This window comes from Cetorhinus maximus, chromosome 31 (assembly GCF_964194155.1).
Source record: "Cetorhinus maximus chromosome 31, sCetMax3.hap1.1, whole genome shotgun sequence".
NCBI classification, from domain to species: Eukaryota; Metazoa; Chordata; class Chondrichthyes; order Lamniformes; family Cetorhinidae; genus Cetorhinus; species Cetorhinus maximus.
This window is the reverse complement of record NC_135909.1, coordinates 21,065,552-21,088,528: the sequence shown is the minus strand read 5'-3', so window position 1 is coordinate 21,088,528 and position 22,977 is coordinate 21,065,552. Positions and strand designations below refer to the sequence as shown.

The 22,977-nt window shown below is 45.7% G+C and overlaps 2 non-coding genes across 2 annotated transcripts; one reads left to right on the top strand and one right to left on the bottom strand.

Moving 5' to 3' along the window:
* The first annotated feature begins 4,158 nt into the window (after positions 1 to 4,158).
* trnat-agu (transfer RNA threonine (anticodon AGU)) lies at positions 4,159 to 4,232 on the top strand. The gene has a single exon. It is a non-coding gene; the product is annotated as a tRNA-Thr (tRNA).
* An 18,429-nt stretch (positions 4,233 to 22,661) lies between these two features.
* Positions 22,662 to 22,733, bottom strand: trnam-cau (transfer RNA methionine (anticodon CAU)). Its single transcript has one exon. It is a non-coding gene; the product is annotated as a tRNA-Met (tRNA).
* Positions 22,734 to 22,977: the final 244 nt, after the last annotated feature.

Here is a 22,977-nt window from a genome sequence, read left to right as displayed (position 1 = left end):
GAGAGATTCATTAGGCAGCAGAAAATCGGGTGAAGAATTTGTGTAAAACGAGACCAGAGACAGGTGAACACGAAAGCTGGATCAACCCTTCCAAAGGTCAATGACTAAAAGCTGAGAGCTCCGAGCACCATCAGCTCATCACCCAGAGACACTCACAGGAAATTTACTCTGCTGTCTTAGGCAGTACATCCTGACTGAGAATGACTCTATTCCACTCTGGGGCTGTGGGTTCTGAGGTGACTAAAAAGCCCAATGCTGGCTCCACACACTCTGCCACAGGTTGGGACAGGTAGTGTTTGAGGAGGCGGGTGGGTTGGATGCTCGGATTTTGCTTCGCTCCTTCCGCTGTTTGCGCTTGGCCTTCACCTGGGCCTGTCGGAGACGTTCCAAATGGTTGGCACCTTCGCGGATGCTTCTTCTCCAGTTTCGGTGTCTCAAGCAAATCATTCCCACAAATCGGTGGGGATGTTGCATTTTATCAGGGAGGTTTTGAGGACGTCCCTGAAACGTTTCCTCTGCCCTCCTGGTAACCGCTTGCCGTGACGAAGCTCGGAGTAGAGAGCTTGTTTTGGGAGTTTTGTGTCAGGAATGCGGATGATGTGTCCCGGCCAACGTGACTGATTAACCATAACCAGTGCCTCGATACTGGGGATGTTGGCCTGAGAGGAGACACTGATATTGGGGCACCTCTCCTGCCATTGAATTTACAGGATTTTGTGGAGGCGCCGCTGGTGATATTTTTCCAGGGATTTAAGGTGTCTGCTGTACGTTGTCCATGTCTCTGAAGCATACAGGGGGCAGGTAGCACTGCAGCGCTGTAGACCAGGAGCTGGGGGCTGGGTTTGAGGTCCTTGCCATCAAACATTCCTTTAAACAGTCGGCCGAAGGCTGCAGTGGCAAACTGGAGGCGATGTTTGGTTTCATTATAGATATCTTCCCTCACTGAGAGGAGGCTCCCAAGGTGTGAGAAATGATCCACATTGTCCAATGGTTCGCCATGGATCTTGACAGTCGGGAGGCAGCGTTTGCATCGGGAGCAGGCTGGTAGAGGACCTTTAACTTTCAGGACCTTAGCCCAAGTCTTATTATTTCATACACCTCCTTGAACATGTTAGTGATAGTTTGGATATCGGCCTGTGAGTATGCGCATACACAAGCATCATCAGCGGACTGCAGCTCGTTGACTGGGGTTGGGGTGATCTTGGTTCCGAAATGGAGGTGACGCAGGTTGAGTAGTTTCCCACTCGCCCTATAGAATAGCCCCACTCTGGTGCGCAGCTTCATGGAGGTGGGTGAAAGACATTGGGGTCTTTAATAAGTGGGTATTTTCTGCATTTTATGGGAATCGTAAAACAGCCTTAATTCTCGCACTGGAAGGAGAATTTTTAAACAATTTAACCTCCAGACAGTCTTCAGGCTGCCATGTTGACACTCCTAGGCTGATAAACGGATGTACCAGACGCCATTCTATCTATGTGAGCGCTTAGAAAGGGGCAGGATATGACCCTCAGCAAGATGTAAACTAAAAAGCTGACCTTGAGCAGGGTGATGCACGGTGTGGGGTGAGGTGGGGATGGGGTGGGGTGTAATCCATCCTAACGTTTTGATTACCTGTCCTGTATCCATTGGTCAAAATAGTTAGATAGACGATGGACAAGTGGTAAGCTACTAGCCCCCCATAAACGGTGCTGGTGAGGTGCTGATTGGGTTGCTGCCTTCTTCAGATGGAAGATGGACCAGAGGAGGAGGAAGATGGAGATATCGAGGGAAGAGTTCCCTAATGCTTTGATTAGAGGGCAGAATGCTGCTATCACAGGCTATTACAGATCTTTTTCTGTCCAATTAGTTAACATATCATACCTAAACAGTTCCTTCTTAATAAACTAACTTAAAATTACTTCTGACTAGTTGACTGTCTATTCTGGTATATGTGGCCCCCGAACCCACAAAATCTTACATGGGTTGGGGTGTTGCAGCGAGGGAGATGGAAAAGAGCATTGGTGCGATGACACAGACTTGCTTGACCCCAGTTTGCACTAGTGTGCGTCTGCAGCAGATCCCTTGGTAAGGATCACGGCCTCCATGTCATCCTGCAGCAGGCGGAGGGGGGTGACTCGTTTCTGCGGGCAGTCAAATTTGAGGAGGATGCTCCACAGCCCCTCCTGGTTGATAGAGTCAAAGGCCTTTTTTGGGGTCAAAGAAGGCCATGAATAGAGGTTGCTGCTGCTCTCTGCATTTCCTTGGTCTTGTCTTCCTGTGAAGATCATTTCCACTGTGCCACTTGATGGACAAGATCCGCATTGTGACTCTGGTATGTTATTCAGGCATGGAGAGAGGGCAATTGAGGAGGACTCTTGCAGCGACCTTCCCTGTGGCAGACAGCAGAGATACTCCTCTATAGTTACCACAGTCAGTCTGGTCTCCTTGTTTGGAGGTGTTCACAAATGCTGCATCTCAGAGATCCCCTGACATGCTCTCCTGCCTCCAGATGAGGGAGATGAGGTCATGTATTTGTTTTAAGAGTATTTCTCCAGCATATTTCACTGTTTTGGTGGGGTTCCATCTGTGCCGCTGGCCTTGATGGTTCTTAGCTGTCGGATGGCCTTTCCAACCTCATGTCGGGCTGGGATTGTGCTGAGCTGGTGGCGGGTAGCACGCTGTGGAATGTGGTCGAGGGCACTCATGTCGAGGACTGAGTCTCAGTTGAGGGGAGCCTGGACATGTTCCTTCCAGCGAGTGCTACTTCCTCTGTCCTTAATAAGCACCACTCCATTCTGAGCTCTCAGTGGGGTAGGTCCTTTTGTGCTTGAGCTGTAAATGGTCTTGACTGCACTGAAGAATCCTCACATGCCTGACTGTTGGTGAGTTGTTGTATTTCTTGAGCTCTTTCCACCCAACATCTGTTCTTCAGTTCATGGCGTTTTTTATGAAAGCTCAGCCTTCATTGGTCTGTAGACCTGCTTTTTAGAAGGGCCGAATGGCCTACTCCTGCTCTTATTTTCTATATTTCTATGGAAAGAGCATCACCTCATATCGCAGCATATCCGACATCCAAGCATAAAACTGTGTGTGTGAGTCACATCCCGAACACGGCTACTTTGATACCAGGTGTGTGTCTGAATACAGTAAATGGAACCACCTCACGATAAACCGCTCAATGTTTGGCGGAGGAGTTTCACGGAGTGATGTGTGTGATTCCCTCATTTATGAATTTGTTATAAGTCCTGAAAAGGCAGAGATTCGAAAAATTTACAGAGAAATCAGCTAACTACGTTTTTTTGTCTGGCGCTCACTCCCAAATTACGGCAAACTCACGGAATCATAAAGAGCCCAGAGATGGATAATCAACGATAATCACAGCCAGAGAGACCTGCAATAACCCTCAGTGCAGGAAAGGCAACACATTGTCCTTTGGTCCAAAAGCAAAATACTGCGGATGCTGGAAATCTGAAACAAAAACAGAAAATGCAGGAAATATTCAGCAGATCTGACAGCATCTGTGGGGAGAGAAACAGATTCACGTTTCAGGTCGTTCTGGTGAAAGGTCGCTGTCTGAAATGTAAACTATTCCTCGTTTCGCAGATACTGCCAGATCTGCGAATTATTTCCAGTATTTCCATGTGCTCAACTGAGCATCATTAGTCTCACTGGTTTAGCTGATAAAGCACTTGCCTTGTGGAGAGGAGCTCCTGGGTTCATCGTCCCAGCTGCGCCTTATTTTGTTGAAACTGATCTGTGCGATTACGCACTTCCATCATAACAGGGCGAAATCTGTCTTTGTTCTAGAATTGTAGTTTAAAATAGTCTTTCCCTGTATCATTGAACAGCTGCAAAGATTTTAACACAAGAACAGAGTTTTGTTTCTGCGACTGAGGAAGATATTTGGGGGAAGAGGCCACTCACACAGAGAGACTCTTGATACCGGAAGAGATGGGCGCAATTCTATTTCACAATTGAACACTGACATCGAGATTTTGGAAGACCAAGTGAAAAAATCACTGGGTCAGTGACAGAATTCAAACATCATCCCGGGGAATAAGAGGAAGAGAGATTAAAGCAGGTGACTGTATAAATACTGGAAAAAACAATGACTAAATCCTGTTTTCTGGGAACTCCTCAAGTTTGGATCTGTGATTAAAGTACTTCTGAATTGATCTTGGCTCTGTGGCTTAGTTGGTTAAAGCGCCTGTCTAGTAAACAGGAGATCCTGGGTTCAAATCCCAGCAGAGCCTTATTCCAATTTCGAAGTTTTTGAGCTGACCTGTGCAAAATATGGCTTGGTTCAGGTGAGTACTTCCGAATTGCTGGCTCAAATTGTCCATCCTTGCGCAATAGATTATCTTCTACTCTTTCAATGCAAGGAGAGTTTCGTTTCTTTGACTAAAGAAGAGATTTGTGGAAATTGGCCACTCACACTGAGAAACTCCCTCGTGCGTTTCTACTGGAAGAGATGGGCGCTTTTCTATTTAATAGTTGAAGCTCAGAACACTGACATCGAGATTTTGGAAGAACAAGACAAAGAACAAGAAAAAAAAATCACTGGGTCAGCGAGAGGATTCAAACTTCATAAGAGGAAGAGATAAAAACAGGTGACTGCATGAACGCTGCAACAATCAGTTGCTTAACCTTGTTTTTCGACAACTCACTGAAGATGTGTGTTTAAACTCTTTCCCACTCCGTTTAAAATGCTGAATATTCTGGGCTAACATCGGGGTGGACATTTGGTTTAAATTCATTTGTGAATAAAAGTGTCAATTGTTTACATGTTGTTAACGTGAAAGCGCGTAAACGTTTCAAGGAATTCTCCTCACAACCTGCTTCACCGAAAGAGATTATCATTTTTCTTAAACAGCCTTTCACAAAGAGGGATGTTAGGTATCACTCCACGAAAATCCCAAGGGGTTTGTGACTGATTCACTACAAATAATCAGGAATTTCAACGTGCCTCAATCAGCCACAATTTCTTCAAAAGAAACCGCTCGCGACATTCATCTCACTGAAGCAGAGTGTGACCGTGTTGTATCTGTCAGTGTGGAGGGGACGAGTCTGGGTTGGGTAGCCAAGTTCAGTGTTTGGGAGAGTGGGGTCTGGGTGAGCAGCTGGTGAGTGCGACAGGGCCAGTGCTGGATGCAGGAAGCTCTCGTCAGTGTGGGTGGGTCTGATGGGGCTGAGTGATTGACAACTGGCGCTTGTTGGTGTTTCCATCAATGAAGGAAATTCCCTCCGACAGTTTATTCTCTTCATTTGACTCTAAACAACTTGAACAAAAGTGAAACAGTGTAGGAACAATGTAGCTTCATTTCCTGAGACTAAATCTAGAATTTCACTCCCTCTCATTGGGCTTACGTGCTGGCCAAAAAAGTTCTCCTGAATGCAGTTCAAGAATTCTGTGCCTGTTACACTGTTCGTACCCCAGTTGATATTAGGGTAATTGAAGTACCAAACTATTTTCCCCCAACGTTTTTGTACTCAGAAATTTGCACCCACATTTACTCTTCTATCTCCCTCTCACTGTTTGGGGTTCTCTCGTACACTCTGAGTAGTGTGGCTGCTGCCTTTTTATTTCTGAGCTCAAACTATCTAGCCGCATTTGATGAACCATTTGATATATCATCCCTCCTCACAGCTGTAATTGATTCTTCGACAAATAATGCTGCACCCCTACTTTTTCAGCCCCCCTCTATATCCTGCCTGAAAACCCTTTATCCAGGGATGTTGAGCTGCCATTTTTGCACCTCTTTAACCCAAGTTTCCGTCATAGCAATATCATCATGCTACCACGTGTCCATCTGTGCCCTCAGCTCATCGGCTTTCTTTGCTTTACTCCTTGCATTGAAATAAATACCTTTTAACTTTGCCAAATTCCTGTGTTTAAACATTTTAACCTTTGCTTCTTCTGTCTTTCAGTCACCCGCTAATTTTCTGTCTCCCGCTCCCTGCTCTGAATTTGTCCGATCTGAATCCGCCCTCAGGTTCCCATCCCCCTGCCAATCTAGTTTAAATCCTCTCCAAAAATATTTAATATATTTCTTGGTAAAGTTTCAGAGTAGGATAGTAAGGTTAATGATATGTTTCCGCTCTTACAAAGGCGTTTGAAAAACTCCCACATAATTGACTTGTCAGTAAAATTCAAGCAAATGGGATTAAAGGACAGTGGCAGCATGGATACAAAATTGAATAAGGGACAGAAAGGATAAAGTGGTGGCGAGCGGTTGTTTTTCAGAGTGGGGGGTTGCGGTTGAGACAGATCTGATGCTCTGTCAGGTCAGCCGGCTGTTCTATTTCCATTCCCTGAAGTTTTATTTTAAATTTTAATAACTTCCAGCCTATATCCAAGTTTGCTGATTACACTAGGTTGGGTGACATGGTTAGTAATGTAGGTGGGAGCAGCAAGTTTCAAAGGCTCATTGACAGATTCAGTGAGTAAACAAAACTGTGGCCGATGGTGGTCTACATGCGGAATTGTGAGGTCACCCATCTTGGAGCAAAGAAAGATCAGAGAATTTCCTAAACAGTCAGAAACTTGGGATTGTGGACGAGCCTGAGCGAGGCTGGACAATGGTTAAAAAGCAGCGGCAGAACAGCAGCGAGAGAGAGAGGGAGAGAAGAGTGACAGCGACGACGGTGCGGGGGGGATAAAGAGCTGTGAGGGAGGGGTTGGAGCAAACCGGCCATGTTTATAATAAATAGTCAAAGCATGATATCAGGGGAAAGAAGGGAGCTGGTTGGTTTGTGCAGATTTCTCTAAATTAGGGCTTTGATTTAAACTAGGAGCTGGAAAATTAAACATTTCAATCAGGGTAAGTACAACAGTAAGGATAAGTGCAATAAGAGTATTAGTGCAGAGCAGGTCAAGAGGCAAAACATAAAATTAATAATTTAAACAAGGTACAAACTGGATTCTAAAAGAGGGATTAGAGGTTTGTTTTCGATCATGGATGGGCAGCTGAGACCTGTTGTTTGCAGTTCCTGCCCCATGTGGGAGCCTCAGGACACTTCATGTGACTTGGGGGCCACATGTGCAGGAAGTGTCTCCAGCTGCTTGAGTTCGAGCTCAGGGTTTCCGTGCTTGAGGGGCAGCTGGAGTCACTGTGGAGAATCAGGGAGGATGACAGCTTCCTGGGTCGTATGTTACAGGAAGGGAACACACAAAAAGGAAAGAGAGAGTTCAAGATGGTAGATGAGTGGCAATCCGGAAGAGTAGGAAGAGGCAAGAAATGAAGGAGTGTTCGGGGTGTGTGCCACTGTCAAACCGGTATTCAGCATTGGAGACTGCTGGGAATGGTGACACCCTGAAGGAGTGCAGTCCAGACCATGGCATCAATGGGCAAGAAACTGCACAGGGGGGAACAGCAAAGAGTAGAAATGCAGTCATTATTGGAGATTTCATAGTCAGGGGGACAGACAGGCATTTCTGTAACCTTCACCGTGAGTCCCAGATGGTGTGTTGTCTCCTTGGTACCAGGGTAAAGGACATCACGGGGAGGGTACAGAATATTCTGCAGGGGGAAGGGAGTGAGCCAGAGGTTGTGGTACACGTCAGTGTTAACGACACAGGGAGGACAGGTATTGAGGTCCCTCCGTCAGAATTGCAGCAGCAAGGGAGGTAGTTAAAAAGTGGGACCTCGAAGGTAGTAATCTCTGAATTACTGCCAGTGCCACGTGCTGGTGAGAACAGAAATGTGAAGATAAGGAACATCAACTGTGGCTTGAGGCCAATGCAGGGGGGAAGGATTCAGATTCTTGGGACATTGGGACCAGTTCTGGGACAGAAGGCACCTATTCAAATGGAAGAGGTTGCACCTTAACAAGACTGGGACCAATGTCCTCATGGGGAGGGTCTCTCATATGGTTGGGGAGGGTTTGAACTAAACTGGCAGGAGACTGGGCGCCAGTATACGTACGTGGAAAAGAGGAATGGCTAGAGAAGAAAGTAGGACCATATAAAATAGGAGTAGATGAAGAAGGAATCTAAGAGGAATACAGAATACAGAAAGGGAGGGGAACCAAAGCCAGGGCTCCATGAATGATGAGGAAAATAGAAAATATAATGAAGCAATGAAGCATGATGCATGTCAGATGAATTCTTCAAGTGTGAACCAGGTCACTGTTATTGGACGAGAGTGTGGAATTAACTCTATATACGCCCGTCTCTGTTACTTTGTCTGAGAGTGAATTCATTCTCTATGCTTTAGTATTTTAGTGTGGCATTAACACTCTGTAAATCTGTTGCTGTATGAGTGTGGAATTCACTCTCTGTCAATCTATAATAAGGTGAATGTAATTAATTCTCCGTCCGTCAGTCTCTGTTACTCTATGGAAGTGGGTCACTTTCAAGTTATCAAACTGCAGCTAGTAGAGAGTCACAGGGATCAGTGCTGGGTTCTCAGCTATTTACAATCTATATTAATGACTCTGATGATTGGAGGGAGCATCACCAAATTTTCAGACAATACATAAATAGGTGGAAAAGCAGATTGTGAGGGGGACACAAAGAGTCTGCAAGAGGATATAGAAAGGTTAAATCAGTGGGCAAACATTTGGCAGATGGAATACAATGTGGGAAAATTTGATGGGAAGAAGAGAAAAACAAAACATTATTCATATGAATGACCTAGATTGTGGTGTGCAGGGTATAATCTCAAAATTTGCAGGTGATACAAAGATTGGAAATAGTGTCAATTGCAATCGGGATAGTCTTGAGCTTCAAAAGGACATAAACATGTTGGTGAAAGCAAAAAACTGCGGATGCTGGAAATCCAAAACAAAAACAAAAATACCTGGGAAAACTCAGCAGGTCTGGCAGCATCTGCGGAGAGGAACATAGTTAACGTTTCGAGTCCGAATGACCCTTCAACAGAACTAAGTAACAATAGAAGAGAGGTGAAATATAAGCTGGTTTAAGGGGGGGTGGATAGAGGGCCAGTGGTAGGTGGAGATAACCAAAAGATGTCACAGACAAAAGGGCAAAGAGGTGTTGAAGGTGGGGATATTATCTAAGGAATGTGCTAATTAAGGGTAGAAGACAGGACAAGCAAAGTACAGATAGCCCTAGTGGGGGTGGGGTGGGGTGAAGGAATCAAAAAAGGCTAAAAGGTAGAGATAAAACAATGGATGGAAATACATTTAAAAATAATGGAAATAGGTGGGAAAAGAAAAATCTATATAAATTATTGGAAAAAAAAAGGGGGGGGGGATTGGAAAGGGGGTGTGGATAGAGGAGAGAGTTCATGATCCAAAATTGTTGAACTCAATATTCAGTCAGGAAGGCTGTGAAGTGCCTAGTCGGTAGATGAGGTGCTGTTCCCCCAGTTTGCGTTGAGCTTCACTGGAACAATGCAGCAGGCCAAGTACGGACATGTGGGCATGAGAACAGGGTGGAGTGTTGAAATGGCAAGCGACAGGGAGGTCTGGGTAATGCTTGTGGACAGACCGAAGGTATTCTGCAAAGCGATCACCCAGTCTGCGTTTGGTCTGTCCAATGTAGAGGAAACCGCATTGGGAGTAACGAATGCAGTGGACTAAATTGAGGGAAGTGCAAGTGAAATGCTGCTTCACTTGAAAGGAGTGTTTGGGCCTTTGGACGGTGAGGAGAGGGGAAGTAAAGGGACAGGTGTTGCACCTTCTGCAGTTGCATGGGAAGGTGCCGTGGGAGGGGGTTGAGCTGTAGGGGGTGATGGAGGAGTGGACCAGGGTGTCCCGGAGGGAACGATCCCTGCGGAATGCCGCCAGGGGGTGTGAAGGGACGATGTGTTTGGTGGTGGCATCATGCTGGAATTGGCGGAAATGGCAGAGGATGATCCTTTGAATGCGGAGGCTGGTGGGATGATAAGTGAGGATAAGGGGTACACTATCATGGTTCTGGGAGGGAGAGGAAGGTGTGAGGGCGGATGCGCGGGAGATGGGCCGGACACGGTTGAGGGCCCTGTCAACCACCGTGGGTGGAAAACCTCGGTTAAGGAAAAAGGAAGTCATGTCAGAGGAACTGTTTTTGAATGTGGCATCATCAGAACAGATACGACGGAGGCGAAGGAACTGAGAGAATGGGATGGAGTCCTTACAGGAAGCGGGGTGTGAGGAGCTGTAGTCGAGGTAGCTGTGGGAGTCGGTAGGCTTGACATGGATATCGGTGGACAGTCTATCACCAGAAGTTGAGACAGAGAGGACAAGGAAGAGAAGGGAAGTGTCAGAGATGGACGATGTGAAAATGATGCAGTGGTGGAAATTGGAAGCAAAATTAATAAATTTTTCCAGGTCCAGACGAGAGCATGAAGCAGCACCAAAGTAATCATCGGTGTACCGGAGAAAGAGTTGTGGGAGGGGGCCGGAGTAGGACTGGAACAAGGAATGTTCCACATACCCCATAAAGAGACAGGCATAGCTGGGGCCCATGCGGGTACCCATAGCCACACCTTTTATTTGGAGGAAGTGAGAGGAGTTTAAGGAGAAATTGTTCAGTGTGAGAACAAGTTCAGCCAGACGGAGGAGAGTAGTGGTGGATGGGGATTGTTTGGGCCTCTGTTCGAGGAAGAAGCGGAGAACCATCAGACCATCCTGTTGAGGGATGGAGTTGTAGGGGGATTGCACGCCCATGGTGAAGAGGAAGCGGTTGGGGCCAGGGAACTGGAAATTGTTGATATGATGTAGGGTGTCAGAGGAATCACGGATGTAACAATCCCCATCCACCACTACTCTCCTCCGTCTGGCTGAACTTGTTCTCACACTGAACAATTTCTCCTTAAACTCCTCCCACATCCTCCAAATAAAAGATGTGGCTTTGGGTACCCGCATGGGCCCCAGCTCTGCCTGTCTCTTTATGGGGTATGTGGAACATTCCTTGTTCCAGTCCTACTCCGGCCCCCTCCCACAACTCTTTCTTCAGTACATCGATGATTATTTCGGTGCTGCTTCATGCTCTCGTCTGGACCTGGAAAAATTTATTAATTTTGCTTCCAATTTCCACCCCTCCATCGTTTTCACATGGTCCATCTCTGACTCTTCCCTTCCCTTCCTTGTCCTCTCTGTCTCAATTTCTGGTGATAAACTGTTCACCAATATCCATGACAAGCCTACCGACTCCCACAGCTACCTCGACTACAGCTCCCCACACCCCGCTTCCTGTAAGGACTCCATCCCATTCTCTCAGTTCCTTCACCTCCGTCGTTTCTGTTCTGATGATGCCACTTTCGAAAACAGTTCCTCTGACATGTCCTCCTTCTTCCTTAACCGAGGTTTTCCACCCACGGTGGTTGACAGGGCCCTCAACCGTGTCCGGCCCATCTCCCGTGCATCCGCCCTCACACCTTCTCCCTCCCAGAACCATGATAGGGCCCCCCTTGTCCTCACTTATCACCCTACCAGCCTCCGCATTCAAAGGATCATCCTCTGCAATTTCCGCCAACTCCAGCATGATGCCACCACCAAACACGTCTTCCCTTCACCACCCCTGGCGGCATTCCGCAGGGATCGTTATCTCCGGGACACCCTGGTCCACTCCTCCATCACCCCCTATACCTCAACCCCCTCCCACGGCACCTTCCCGTGAAACCGCACAAGGTGCAACACTTGCCCCTTTACTTCCCCTCTCCTCACCGTCCAAGGGCCCAAACACTCCTTTCAAGTGAAGCAGCATTTCACTTGCACTTCCCTCAATTTAGTCTACTGCATTCGTTGCTCCCAATGCGGTTTCCTCTACATTGGAGAGACCAAATGCAGACTGGGTGACCACTTTGCAGAACACCTTCGGTCTGTCCGCAAGCATTACCCAGACCTACCTGTCGCTTGCTATTTCAACACTCCACCCTGTTCTCATGCCCACATGCACATCCTTGGCCTGCTGCATCGTTCCAGTGAAGCTCAACGCAAACTGGAGGAACAGCACCTCATCTTCCGACTAGGCACTTTACAGCCTTCTGGACTGAATATTGAGTTCAACAATTTTAGATCATGAACTCTCTCCTCCATCCACACCCCCTTTCCAATTCCCCCCCCCCTTTTTTTTCCAATAATTTATATAGATTTTTCTTTTCCCACCTATTTCCATTATTTTTAAATGTATTTCCATCCATTGTTTTATCTCTACCTTTTAGCCTTTTTTGATTCCTTCACCCCACCCCACCCCCACTAGGGCTATCTGTACCTTGCTCGTCCTGCTTTCTCCCCTTAATTAGCACATTCCTTAGATAATATCCCCACCTTCAACAGCTCTTTGTCCTTTTGTCTGTGACATCTTTTGGTTATCTCCACCTATCACTGGCCCTCTATCCAACTCTACTTGTCCCACCCCCCCCTTAAACCAGTTTATATTTCACCTCTCTTCTATTGTTACTTAGTTCTGTTGAAGGGTCATTCGGACTCGAAACGTTAACTGTGTTCCTCTCCGCAGATGCTGCCAGACCTGCTGAATTTTTCCGGTATTTTGTTTTTGTTTTAGACATGTTGGTGGATTGGGCAGGCAAGTGGCAGATGAAGTTCAATGCAGAGGAGTGTGAGGTGATTCATTTTGACAGGAAATATATGGTGTGACAGTACAAAATAAAGGGACAGCCTCTAAAGGAGGTGCAGGAACAGAGGGACCTCAGTGTATATGTACATAGGTCATTGAAAATGGTGGGGCATGTTGAGAGAGCAGGTAATAAAGCATATAGTAACTTAAGCTTTATTAATAGGGACACTGTGTGTAAGAGTAAGGAGGTCATGCTGAACTTGTATAAGACACTCTTTTGGCTTCATCTGGAGTACTGTGTCCAGTTATGGGTGCCACACTTGATGAAGGATGTGAAGGAATTGGAGAGAGTACAGCGAAGATTGACAACAATGATTCCAGGGATAAAAAATTGTAGCTATGAGGACAGGTTGGAGAGATTGGGATCTTTTCCCTGGAAAAAAGAGGCTGAGAGGAGACTTGATAGAGGTGTTCAAGATCCTGCGGGGTATGGAGAGGGTAAAAAATAAGAACCTGTTCCCACTCAAGAGAACATCAAGAACTCGAGGGCACAGATTCAAAATAATTGGCCAAAAGAGTAGATGTGATGTGAGGAAAAGTTTTTTCACCCAGAGGGTGGTTGGAGTCTGGAACAAACTTCCTGAAAGGGTGGTGGAGGCAGGTTTGCTCGAGATATTCAAAAGGAAATTGAATTGCTACCTGAAAGAAAAGAACGTGCAAGGTTACAGGGAAAAGGGAGGAGAGTGGGACTGGGTAGAAAGCTCTTTCAAAGAGCCAGTGCTGACTCGATAGGCCGAATGGCCTCCTTCAATACTGTGGAGAGAGACTGCAGAATGTTGCAGTACAGAGGGATCAAGATCTCCTTGTACATGAATCACAAGAAGTTAATGTGCAGCTGCAGCGAGTAATTAGGAAGGGAAATGGAATGTTGGCCTTTATTCCGGGGGGGGGGGGGGGGGGGGGTATAAAAGTAGGAAAGTCTTGCTGCAGCGACACAGCATTGGTGAGACTACACCGAGAGTCCTGTGTTATGTTGGAGTCTCTGTATTTAAAGAGGGATATATTTGCATTGGGGATAGTTCAGGGAAGTTTGACCAGACTGATTCCTGGGATGAAGGAGCTGTCTTATGGGGAATGTTTCGGCAGGAAAGCCCGATCCCCATTGGAGGTTCACAGAATGAGAGATCCTGTTGAAACATATAAGATTCTGACGGGGGTTTGACAGGGTAGATGTTGAGAGGAATGTTTCCATTTGTTGGGAAACTAGAACAAGTGGACACAGTTTAAAAATAAACATCTCCCATTTATGATGGAGATGAGAAGGAATTTCTTCTCTCAGAGGGTCCTTCATCTTTGTAATTCTCCACCTCAGAGAGCAGTGGAGGCTGAGTCATTGCATATATTCACGCTGAGTTCGACAGATTTTTCATCTACAGGAGAGTCAAGGGTTATAGGGCAGGTGGGAGAGTGGGTTTGAGGCCACAATCAGATCCAGCCATGGTCTTATTGAATGGCAAAGCTGGCCCGATGGGCTGAATGGCCTCCTCCTGCTTCTCTTTCTTATATTTTTAATTTGTCAGTGTGGGATTGACCCTCTGTCTGTCAGTCTCTGTTGCTGTATTTCAGGAATTAACTCAGTCTGATACTGCGTGTGAGTATGGAATTGATCCTCTGTTCATCAGTTTCTTTTTTATTCATTCACAGGATGTGGGCTTCGCTGGTTGGGCCAGCATTTATTGCCCATCCCTAATTGCCCTTGAGAAGGTGGTGGTGAGCTGCCTTCCTGAAATGCTGCAGTCCATGAAGTGTAAGTACACCCACAGTGCTGTTAGGAAGGGAGTTTCAGGATTTTGACCCAGCGACAGTGAAGGAACAACAATATGTTTCCAAGTCAGCATGGTGAGTGACTTGGAGGGGAACTTCCAGGTGCTGCCCTTGTCCTTCTAGGTGGTAGTGGTCATGGGTTTGGAAGATGTTGTCTAAGGAGCCTTGGTGAATTCCTGCAGTGCATCTTGTAGATGGTACACACCACTGCTACTGTGCATCAGTGGTGGAGGGAGTGAATATTTGTGGATGTGGTGCCAATCAAATGGACTGCTTTGTCCTGGATGGTGTCCAGCTTCTTTAGTGTTGTAGGAGCTGCACTCATCCAGACAAGTGGGGAGTATTCCATCACACTCCTGACTTGTACCTTGTAGGTGGTGGACAGGCTTTGGGGAGTCAGGAGGCGAGTTACTCGTCGCATCCTGAGAGATAGGATTCAATCCTGAAAGATAGGATTAACTGTCATGTGGAAAGGCGTGGACTAGTCAGGGATGGTCAGCATGGATTTGTTAAAGGAAGGTCTTGCCTCACAAATTTGATTGAATTCTTTGAGGAAGTGACAAGAAGGGTTGATGAAGGTGGTGCAGTGGATGTTGTGTACATGGATTTTAGCAAGGCATTTGACAAGGTCCCACATGGCAGACTGGTCAGGAAAGTAAAAGCCCATGGGATTCAGGGCAATGTGGCAAACTGGATAAAATGTTGGCTTTGTAACAGGAAACAAAGGATAATGGTCGATGGATGCCCTTGCGAATGGAATGTTGCCTCAAGTGGTGTTCCACAGGGCTCGGTGTTGGGACCCTTGCTGTTTGTGTTAAACATTAACGATGTGGACGTGAATGTGGGGGGCACGATTGGGAAATTTGCAGATGACACAAAGATTGGCCGAGTAGTGGATAGTGTAGAGGATAGCCATAATCTCCAAAACGATATAGATGGGTTGGAGGAGTGGGCGGTAAAGTGGCAGATGGATTTTAACATAGAGAAGTGTGAGGTCATACAGTTACAGGGATTACACAATAAATGGGAATATACTAAGAGGGGTAGATGAAGTGAGAAATATTGGCGTACAAGTACACAGGTCCCTGAAGGCAGCAGTTCAAGTAGACAAGGTTGTAAAGAAGGCATATGGAATGCTCTCCTTCATTGGCAGAGGTATAGAATATAAAAGTAAGGATATAATTTTGGAATTGTATAAAACACTGGTGAGGCCACAACTGGAGTAGTGTGTGCAGTTCTGGTCACCACATTACAAGAAGGATGTAATAGCTCTGGAGAGAGTGCAGAGGAGGTTTACAAGAATGTTGCCAGGGTTAGAAAAGTGTAGCTACGAGGAGAGATTGGATAGGGTGGGGTTATTTTCCTTAGAACAAAGAAGGCTGAGAGGTGACTTGATTGAGGTGTACAACATTATGAGGGGAATAGATAGAGTGGACAGGATAAAATTGTTTACCTTGGTGGAGAAATTTAGAACCAGGGGACATAGAAGCAAGATAAGTGACAGAAGGTGTAGGGGGAACATGAGGAAGAACTTTTTTGGGCAGAGGGTAGTGGGTGTCTGGAATTCGCTGCCCAAGTTGGTGGTAGAGGCAGAAACTCTAAACTCTTTCAAAAAGTACCTGGATCTGCACCTTAAGTGCTGTAAGCTGCAGGGCTATTGGCCGGGTGCAGGAAGGTGGGATTAGAAAGGGCACCTGGGTATCCTCAAGCTGACATGGACAGAGGGCCAAATGGCCTCCTTCTGTGCTGTAACTTTTCCATGGTTCTATGATTCTTAGCCTCTGACCTGCTCTCGTAACAACAGTATTTATACGGCCAGTCCAGTTCAGTTTCTGGTCAATGGTAATTCCCAGGATGTTGATAGTAGGGGATTCAGTGATGGTAAAGCCATTGAAAATCAATGGGCAATGGTTGGATTCTCTCTTGTTGAAGATGGTCACTGCCTGACACTTGTGTGACGCAAATTTTACTCGCCACATGTCAGCCAAAGCCTGGGTATTGTCCAGGTCTTGCTGCATTTGGACATGGACGGCCTCAGTATCTGAGGAGTTGCGAATGGTGCTGAACATTGTAGAATTTTCAGCGAACATCCCCACTTCTGACCTTATGATGAAAGGAAGGTCATTGATGAAGCAGCTGAAGATGGTTGGGCCTAGGACACTACCCTGAGGAACCCCTGCTGTCATGTCCTTGCGATGAGATGACTGACCTCCAACAACCACAACCATCTTCCTTTGTGCTAGGTACGACTCCAGCCAGCGGAGAGTTTCCCCCCGATTCCCATTGACTCCAGTTTTGCTCGGGCTCCTTGGTGCCACACTCGGTCAAATGCTGCCTTTATGTCAAGGACAGTAACTCTCACCTCACCTTGGGAGTTCAGCTCTTTTGTCCATGCTTAAACCAAGACTGCAACGAGGTCAAGAGCTGAGTGGCCCTGGCGGAACCCAAACTGGGCACCAGTGAGCAGGTTAAACTAAACAAGTGCCGCTTGATAGCACTGTTGATGACCCCTTCCATTACTTTACTGATGATGGAGAGTAGACAGATGGGGCGGTAATTGGCTGGGTTGGATTCGTCCTGCTTTTTGTGTACAGGGCATACCTGGGCAATTCTCCACATGCCTGGGTAGATGCCAGTGCTGTAGCTGTACTGGAACAGTTTGGCTAGGGGTGCGGCAAGTTCTGGAGCACAAGTCTTCAGTACCATTGCTGGAACGTTGTCAGAGTCCATAGCCTCTGCAGTATCCAGTGCCTTCAGCTGTTTCTCGATATCACATGGAGTGAATCGAATTGGCTGAAAACTGGCATCTGTGGAGGTGGCCCAGATGGATCATCCACTTGGCACTTCTGGCTGAAGATTGTTGCGAATGCATCAGCCTTATCTTTTGCACTGCTGTGCTGGACTCCTCCATCATTGAGGATGGGGATATTTGTGGAGCCACCTCCTCCACTGAGTTGTTTGATTGTTCACCATCATTCACGATTGGATGTGGCAGGACTGCAGAGCTTAAATCTGATCCGTTGGTTGTGGGATCGCTTAGCGCTCTCTACCACTTGCCGATTATGCTGTTTGGCATCCAAGTAGTCCTGTTTTATAGCTTCACCAGGTTGATACCTCATTTTTATGTATGTCCGGTGCTGCTCCTGGCATGCCCTCCTGCACTCTTTATTGAACCAGGGTTGATCCCCTGGCTTGATGGTAATGGTAGAGTGGGGGATATGCCAGGCCATGAGGTTACAGATTGTGTTCGAGCACAATTTTACTGCTGCTGAAGCATCCTCATGGATGCTCAGTCTTATGTTGCTAGATCTGTTTGAAATCTATCCCGTTTAGCACGGTGGTAGTGTCACACAACACGATGGAGGGTATCCTCAATGTGAAGGCGGGACTTCATCTCCACAATGACTGTGCGGTGGTCACTCCTACCAATACTGTCATGGACAGATGCATCTGCAGCAGGCAGGTTGGTGAGGATGAGGTCAAGTATGTTTTTCCCTCTTCTTGGTTCCCTCACCACCTGCCACAGGCCCAGTCTAGCAGCTATGTCATTTAGGGCTCAGCCAGCTCGGTCAGTAGTGGTGCTACCGAGCCATTCGTGGTGATGGACATTGAAGTACCCCACCCAGAAAACATTCTGCACCCTTGCCACCCTCAGCCCTTCCTCCAAGTGATGTTCAACATGTAGGAGCACTGATTCATCAGTTATTATATGTGAATGTGTAATTTAAATCTCTGTTCCGGTTATGAGAGTGGAACTAACTCTCGGACAACCTTTACTGTAAATGTTTGTGGAATTCACTCTGTCAGCCTCTTGCTGTATGAGAATGTGGAATTAACTCAAGTCAATTTCTGTTACTGTATATGAGTGTGGAATTAACTCTCTATCGGTCAGTCTCTGTTACTGTATCTGAGTGTGGAATTAACTCCTTACGTCAGTCTCTGTTACTCTATGAGTGTGTGGAATTAACTCTCTATTGGTCAGTCTCGGTTACTGTGAGTGTGGAATTCTCTTTCCCAGTCTTTGTTCAGGTATCTGTGGGTGGAATTAAGGACCTGTCAATTTCCATTAATGTTTCAGTGAGGAATTAACCTACAATAACAGAGACTGACAGAAACAAAGAGAGTTAGTTCCACACTCTCATATTTGTCTGATAATGTTACTGTATGTGAGTAAGGGATAAACAAATAAATTCTCAGCCTCTGTTTCTGAGAGTGTGAAATTAACCCTCCATTGGTTAGTCTGTTATTGTGACTGTGAATTAACTTTCAATCTATCAATCTCTGTCACGTGTGTAAGTGCAGATTTAGCTTTCTATCCAATCGTGACGGTTACTGTAGGTGAGTGTGAAATTAACTCTTTGTATGATAACCTGATTCTGTAGGTGAATATAGAATTAACTATGTCAGTTACAGTTACTGTATCGGACCATGGAAATAACTCTTTCGGGCTTTGTTACTTCAAGAAAGTTAATTTCACACTCACCATCTGTCAATCTGTGTTACTGTATATGAGTGTGACATTAACTCTCAGTCTCTGTTATGGAGTGAGGAATTAAATCTCAATCGTTTAGTCCCTGGTGCTTTCTGTGGGTGTGGAATTCACATCTTACATGTCAACCTCTGTTACTGGACATGAATGTGGAATTAATTCTGTACCTGTCAGTCTCAGTTATGCCGAGTGTGGTATTCACTCTCTGTCAGAATCAGTGACTGTGAGTGAGTGTGAAATTAAATTTCTGTTAGTTTTGGTTGCTGCGTGAGATTGTGGAATTATCTTCCTGTCAATGTCTATTTCTGTATGTGAGTGTGAATAAAGAGTCTAACAATCTGAATTACTGCATGTATGTGGAATTAAATTTTTGTCAGTCAGTCTCTGTTGCTGTGAGTGTGGACAGGGTAGACAGGAAGACTTTTTTTCCCCATTGGTGGAAAGGTGGAGAAAGAGATTGCACATATTTAAGGTAATTGGCAAAATAACCAATGACATCATGAGGAAAAACCTTGTTCATGCAGCGAGTGGCTAGGAAAAGTGCCCGGGAATTTGGGGAGGCAGGGTCAATCGAAGCATTCAAGAGGGAATTGATTATCAAAAAAGGAAAAATGTGCAGGGCTATGTGGAAAAGGTGGTGAAGTGGCACGAGGTGAACTGCTCCTTCAGAAGGCCAGCATAGACATAATGGGCAGAAAGGCCTCCTTCTGTGCTGTAATCATTCTTTGATTCAATGAATTAATGCTCTGTCAATCTCTCTTACAGTATATGTTTGTGGGTGGAATTAACTCTGTCTGTCACTCTCTACTATTGTATACGAATGTGAAATTTACTTCCTATCAGTCTCTGTTACTGTACAGGAAACAGTTAATAACATTTGATCAGAAATGGTTGGGCCCTACTGTTCTCAAAAGTGCTCGTGGTTAAACTCATCAGCTTCTCCTCTCTCTACTCTCCAGTTCAAAGTCAGCCAACAGGAACATACCTTCAAAGTAAGCGAGGAACGACTTCCACGTCCAACATCCATTCTGATTCCAAGGGTTGTTCATTTCTCAGTTTGTGTTTCCGGCCTCGGTTTTGTGAGCGACACCTGCAATAATTCACTGACAAAATCATGTGGATACTGGAAATCTGAAATAAAGAGAGAAAATGCTGGAAATACACAGCACATCAGGCAGCATCTGTGGAGAAAGAAAAAGAGTTCACATTTCGAGTCACTGACATTCAGCCTGCAATAAAACACTTACTAACATCTGCTCATGGTGGCTGCAGATCCCACAATTCCCTGCATCCCAGAAACCGCTCTATCAAATGCACTGACTTCCCCGGGCATTCTGAGGTCGAACTTTTACCACTGCTACTTGCCTGCCTATTGCACCAACCTGCCTCTGTCCTTTAGAAGTTTAACACTATCCTCCTCACAATTCAGAATACCTCCAAGTTTCATCCACAAATTTTGAAACGGTGTCCCGTACACACAGGTCTCGGTCATTAACATATAACATTTAAGAGCAGGGGTCCTCACACCGACCCCTGGGTAACTCCACTATAAACTTTCCTCCAGTCTGAAAAACAACCATTCACCACTACCCTCTGTTCTAATCACTCAGCCAATCCCATATCCATGTTGCTCTGTCCCTTTTATTCCATGAGCTGTAACTTTGTTGACAAGTCTGTTGTGTGAGACTTTATCAAATGCCTTTTGGAAATCCATGTAAACCACATGAACAGCATCACCCTCCCCAACCCTCTCTGTTACCGCATCAAAGACTCGGTGCAAACGGGAGAAGAAACCGGGAAGCGGCGGCTAGGATGGTGCACATCGGCTTCATGGTGAAGTCCCCCGGGTCCCTCGCCGCACGTCCGCGGGACCCAGCGGCTCTGATTCGGGCTCTGATAGCCGCTGAGACTCGGTGTTACTGAGGATGCGCTCGACCACGCTCAGCTTCCTGGAGCTGTACCGCGCATGCTCGGCGCAGAAAGGATTTCCGGTGGAGGACGTGCCTATTTCTGCGCCTGCGCAGTGCGGCCCCTCTTGTAGAGCTAGGCCGTTTTATATCACCCACCGCATTCTGGGAAGCGATGTCTGCCATTTCGCTATAAACTTCAACGCAGTGGCAAGCATTTGTGCTCAACCTTTTTATGCAAACCCTTTTGTTACAAATCAACTCCACTTCTCTTATCCTTTTGAATAGCCCTAAAATATTTTACCTTCTGTAGTTGTTCGTTTCACTTTTGAAAGTTTCTATTGAATCTGCTTCCACCATCCTTTGCGGCAGAGCATTCAAGGTCACAGCAACTCGCTGCCTTCTAAAGAAATGACAAAGGATGATCCATTCAATGTGGAGGGTGGTGGGGAGGAAGATGAAGACAAGGGGAAGACTATCGGAATCCTGGGAGAGAGGGAATTGGTGGGAGCAGAGGTCGTTAAAAGGAACAAAAATGGCTGGGGGCCCTGTCAACCGCAGAGAGGAGAGAAAATCAGTTGACGTTAAAAGGAAGATAAGTTAGCAGTGTTGGTATGGGATATTATCTCTCCTCACCAAAACAATTATTCCAGGTGAAACAGTGATTTAAGTGTACTTTCTTCAATTTAGTACCCCGTATTCACTGCTCACAATGTGATCTGCTCTACATTGAAATGATTGAGTGATTGCTTTGAGGAAGCTCTGTTCACTCTGCAAGCATGACACCGAGTTTCCGAACACATGTCATTTTAAGTTTCCATCTTGTGCTCACACTGACCATTCTGTCTTCGGCATCTTGCAGTGTTCTTATTAATCTCAATGTAAGCTCGAGGAACGGTATCTCATCTTTCAATTGAGCACCTTCAACCCTTCCAACCTCAATACTGAGTATAACAATTTGAGGGGGTAATCTCAATCCCCATTGTGTATCATTTATATTGGATGTTTTGCTTTATTTCACATTTTTCTCTTGATTTTGCATGGCAGCTGTTCATCGTCATTCATTCCTCCTTTAAACACATCTTTGGTTTTGTTACTTGTCCATTTATCTGAGCCTTGCACCATCAACTGTTTTGTCATTTAATCTCTTCTGCCTCCACCCTGATTTGGAAACCACAAAAGAAAGGGTTATACTAGATTCAGTAATATGTAACGAGAGAGAATTAATCTTCTAACAGTAAATTAGCATCTAACAATGAGTGACCACAATGCATTAGAGGCAAAGAAACGTCACAGAAACGTTACAACTTTCACCTTAGTTAAGGAAAATAAGGGCAGAATGAGCAGGAAGCTGAACACATTAACTTCCAAACAGCTACTAACAGGCAAAAGGAAACAATCAGAGACACTCAAAGGAGTTTTTAGTACAATATGTATCTGATGCAAGGCCGAAGGAAGGAAACTTCACTTTCTCTGTTCATGGTGATTATGGAACTGAATACCACGTTTAAAACCTGCAATTAAGCAGGAATGTCGATATCTGTCCTAATAATGATTAACTGTTTTTGACATGATCCTGTCTTCACCATGAGGGCACTTTTGTTCTTTTCGATGCTACATGTCACAGTGAGGAAGCTGTTGTCCAAATTAGAATGATGAATTACTGCAGGGTATCATATAGATTAGACGTACTAATAAATATAAACTTCACTATATTGTTTCCATCTCAGAAATTTCCGATTCAGATAATTTTGGAGTGATATTGAACGAGAAAAAAACATTCAGACTTTGCCAACTCTTCGCGAGAAATGGGCTGACAGAAAGTCTCTGCTGGTGTGTGTTTGCAGCATTTGCCGATAGTGTCCCGGTGTGAATAAAAGGAATTTGAGAGGTTTGTTGCAGATTTAAGTGTTTATGGGAAACGGAAATCCAATGCTGTAAACCATAAAGATAAATTTATCGTAGCTGCCAATGTTTCTTTTACTCAGACCATAAATAGCAGAGGATGGTTTCGATCCATCGACCTCTGGGTTATGGGCCCAGCACGCTCCCGCTGCGCCACTCTGCTATATAAGGTAACTGGGTGGTGAATATCAGTCTTGTGTGTTAGGGAAATAAGTAATCACTTGCTTTGTGTTTTTTGGGCTCGAATACATGTGTTGGGAGGATCAACTTAGCTACATATTTTCACTGTGTCACGCCAGAAACAGACAGAAAAACACAGACAGAAAAGCAGCAAGAGACTGTCAGGATACACAAGGTGACAGAGAAAGATGCCGAGCAAATTAGCAAGACACTGAGATGGAGAGACT